Source organism: Alexandromys fortis, unplaced genomic scaffold (genome assembly GCF_014885135.2).
Source record: "Alexandromys fortis isolate MF-2015 unplaced genomic scaffold, M_Fortis_MF-2015_v1.1 scaffold_35, whole genome shotgun sequence".
In the NCBI taxonomy this organism is placed as follows: domain Eukaryota; kingdom Metazoa; phylum Chordata; class Mammalia; order Rodentia; family Cricetidae; genus Alexandromys; species Alexandromys fortis.
Genome location: NW_026067913.1, coordinates 519,704 through 524,432, shown reverse-complemented (window position 1 = coordinate 524,432; position 4,729 = coordinate 519,704).

Genomic DNA, 4,729 nt, shown 5'->3' with positions numbered 1-4,729 from the left:
TATAATATGTAATATATAATATATAATATATTATTTTTGTTGTTTAACAAAAAAGAGAAAATTAGTTCCTGCAACAATAACTCTTCCTGAAGTTGAAGATGAGGATTTAAATTCCTTGGGCATTTTGTGATGATATATAATATCACATATTATGCCTTTTATGGGAACTAGACAAGAAAAAGATATAAAGCCACATAGGCCCCACTGTTCAGAAAACAACTAAGAACATGTGTTGACTTTGGGAAGGAAGCACATTTATCTTCATATATCAAACATTTTCTTTTTTAATGTATTCATTTTTCTTAATTTCACTTTACATTCCAACCACAGGTTTCCCTCCCATCCCTCCTCCTACCCCCTCCCCTCACTTTCCTCCAAACCCACTCACTTCCCATCAACTCCTCCCAATGGGTAAGGCTTTGATGGGAAGTCAACAAAATCCGGCACTTTAAGTGAGGCAGGACCAAGTCCCTCCCCACTCTTTATCAAGGCTGAGCATGGCATCTCATGATAGAAAATGGGCTCCAACAAATCGGCTCATGCACCAAGGATAGTTACTGGTCTTACTGCAAGGGGCCCCCAAAAAGTCCAATCTTCACCACTGTCTCCCGCATATGGAGGGCCTAATTTGGTCCCATGGAGGCTCCATAGCTGTTGGTCTAGAATTCATGATTTTCCACGAGCTTGGTTCACCTGTCTCTGTAGATTTCTCTATCATGTTCTTGACCTCCTTAGCTCATATATGTCCACCTCCCTCTCTTCCTTCCTCCCTCTCTTCTACTGGATTCCCAGAGCTCAACCTGGTGCTTGGGTGTGGATCGTTGCATTTGGGTCCATCATTTATTGAATGAAAGCTCTATGGTAATAGTTGGGGTATTCCCCAAGAATCCACAAGGATGACCCCAGCTAACACTCCTAGCAATAGTGGAGAGGGTGCCCGAACTAGCCTTCCCCTGTAATCAAACATTTTCTTAATAGTTGAGGCACTGTATTCTTTACAATCACTTGCGCCACTCAGGCCGGTTTGAAGTAAGCGCACCCTAAGCAATGACAATCACCATTTCTTTGAAAGCTACAGGAACAATGATTCCTAGAATGATTTCAGCAGTGTGTCTGTGTAAGCAACGCCTCAGATGTTCAGCAAGGTCTCTTTTCCTACTCATTATGCGGTGATAATTGATAGTCAGTGCTGTTGTTCAGCACTCCGGACTCTATACGTAGTCCTCAGTATTAACTGTTTGTAAAATGAATTCTTTACAGCTCTCCACGTAGAGACGGAGGAAGTCACACTTTTACAGAAGGAGTCGACTGAAATTAAAACAAATCAAAAAAAAAAAGAAAGAAAGAAAGAAACAACAGCACTTCTCCTAAGTGAAATGACCTGCTAACTCCATAAAATACTTATTTTAAGAACTGTGTTTTTTTTTTCTTTCCTGATCATCTGTGCTCAGAATTTGGACTAATGGTACATTTAAAGCTTACATTTGGGTTGGCTTAAGAAGTCTCTCCTTGAGTAAATGGGTCAGGTAGTGAAATAACTTGGAAAACGCGTCAGATCTCAGGACACTTGGAAGAACTTTTAGAAGATTTTCTCAGTGGTAGATCATTGTGGTCTCCAAATGGGATAAATGCCATGCTGGATGCTTTTAAACTTGAAAGGAGCTGCTCTGAAATGGATTCTAAATGAATCCAGCATAGAAAAGGGAATATAAATGCTCAAGAAAATGTAAGTGAACATTCACCTACTCTCAAGGTGAGTGATGACATTCTAAATAGAAAACAGAAATGAAACTAGTCAGACGGAAAAAAAAGTGCTTTAAAATTATAATTTCCAAAGTTTCATATAGAAAAGAGAGCTAAAAAGCAAATAAAAGGTGAGAAAAAATCTGAGTATATATAACAAAAGTTAAGCCACTACACGAGTCATTTCAAATACTCTTAAACTGATAGTGTGACAAAGAAAAACAGCTCAAATAAGCAAACAAAGAAGACCAGAAACATCAAATGAAAATTCTCATAAAAAATAAATTTCCCCAAAGTAGGTTAAATCATTTGATCTTATTACTAATCGCAGACACTTATGTTATATTGGGATACATGTTTTCTGCCACTGTGATGAATTGCTTTAATATCTTAATGCAGATGATTTTTTTGACACTAGCTGTCAAAATTTAGAGACATATCCTGGATTTTAATGGAGGTGTTATTAGAATAGCCCTGTCTTATGGAAGCTACAGGGGTCAGTCTGGTTTGGAGTCTCCCCAAGTTCACTCAGGATACTGTCTGTTTTAGGGTCAAATAATTAGAAATTCTGTTGTATAATCTAATATAGTCACAGGACCCAGGAGTTAAGGTGAGATGATCATTAAGATGCCATTATGCTGTCTATAGCAAACACCATATTTATAAATCATAATTGACTAACAAATATTAAAATGGGATTTGGACAGAAATCAATGGAAGTAAACTGGATGATAGACTCAGAATTTGAACTATATGGATCTCAAAACAGTCTGCCCATAAACCCTGTGTTTGAGCATCTTCAGCAATGGTTTCACTTAAAGGCAGCCATTTTCTCCAATTCTAGTTGTAGACCCAGTTACAGAGATTAATGCATCAGGTTTATTTCTTAAACAAAGCCTGCCTGTTGGCTTGCGAGAGAACTTCCACCCCCCTTTTTTATTTGATTACTTTTGCTACATGTCCCTCAACTCCCCCAAACACTTGTTTTACACACTGATTATTCTAAAAAGTTTGGATTGGCCTTTTTACATATGTTCTCTATCCTTCAAATGAAAGTTAATTTGTTATTTAAACTATTATATATATCACAATTTTGAAATATTTTTTAAATTTTCCATTGTTTTAGAATTTCATACATGTCTATAGTGTGTTTTGATCAAATCCTCCCCCAGGTTCATCCTTAACCTTCCCATTATTATTCCTTCTCAAATTCATGTTCACTCTAATTTTTTAATTTATTTAGCACTGAGTCCACTTAGAGCTGCCTGTACGTATTTGAGTATCTATAGGAGCCAAGGTAGCTTTTCCATGGCCATATTCCTAGAGAAAACTTACTGCCTTTCCTAGGCAGCCATCAGTTATCAATAGATCCTCAGCTAGCTGTGAAATTTCATGAGCCCCTCCAACTGCCCATGGCTCGCTTAATCTGGTCCAGCTCCTGTGTATGCTATCACAGTCTTTGTGTGTTCAGACATGCAACGGCCGTGCTATGTCCAGAAAATACTGTGTTGTTACAGATGTCCAGTACTTCTGGCTCTAACAATCTTTCCTTCACATCTTCTGCCATGATCACTGTGTTCTGGAAGCCTTGGGGAAAAGAATGTGACATAGATGTCCCATTTAGTGCCAAGCACAGCACAATCACTTATTCTCTGCATGCTGAGCAGTTATGATTCTTTGTTGTAACCACCATCCAATGTGAAAAGAAACTTCTCTGATAAGGATAGGGATATTCACTAATTTATTTGTATAAATACAGTAACTTAGGGAGTCTGTTTATTGTTACATTTATTTAACATAATTACAGCATTAGCTTATCTACTAAGACTTAAGGCTTTGAACCAGTTAGTAGTAACAGACATGAGTCATCAAATGGAGCAGACTTTAAAATCTAATCACAAGGTGATTTCTTGCTTCTATGACACTATTCCACCATTGGACATATTTGGCCAAGCCTGTGTTACTATAGCACACAAAACTCACAGTTACTTAAGACTGTCGAATATTTTTCTTCCCTTGTACTATAAATAGATCCTTCTGTAACAATGAAAGACAATCAGTTGATAGGAAGCTTCTAGGACAGAACCAAATTGATTTCTTTATATCTTATGACATGGGTAATAAATAATAATAAAGTATAAGAGAGACCATTTATTTTTATATGGATAAGGAAATGAAATAATTCTGCATTAGTTTTAAAGTAAAGAATATAATGTTTTTGACAGAATTCTTTTGACAATGTTTTTTCCTTTCATAAAATTTATTTATAAGAGTAGGAAAGTGACTTATAACATCCAACCACTAAGCTAAGCTTTATTCACAAATTATCCTGAATCTAAATTCAAAATTTCCCCAGGAATTTTAGACAAGAACAGGGTGGGAGAAAGAGGAGAGAGAGAGGTAAAGAAAGTCAGAGGTAGAAAGGGAGGGAAGGAGGGAGGGAGGGACGGAGGGAGGGAGGGAGGGAGGGAAGGAAAGAGAGAGAGAGAGAGAGAGAGAGAGAGAGAGAGAGAGAGAGAGAGTCCTGAATTTCCAAGGCTTAATCCTAATAGAGTAGGGGTTAACCACCATGACATCATTTAATCTTCCTAAAGTCTTACCTGCAAACATAGTCACATGAGGGCTAAGGCTCCAGCACTCGTTTGAAAAATAATTTAGTTCATTCAAGGTAAGAATATAGCAAGGCAAGGGAGGCCATAATACAACACGAGAGACAAATACATTTTTGAAAGATAGGCAGGGGCAAGACTGAGAAAACTCTTTAATGTAGGGCTAAAGTTTCAAAAAGTATCCCAGACCCTCATCAGCCCAAAGAGCCATCAGGGTTCCCTGCCCTGTGGGAAGTCCAAGGACTACCCACCTCCATCCAGGACTAGTAAGGTGAGCATCCAAACTGCCTAGGCTCCCACAAAGCCAATACGTGCAGTAGGATCAAAAACCCATTGCCATTGTTCTTGAGTTCTCAGTAGTCCTCATTGTCCGGGGG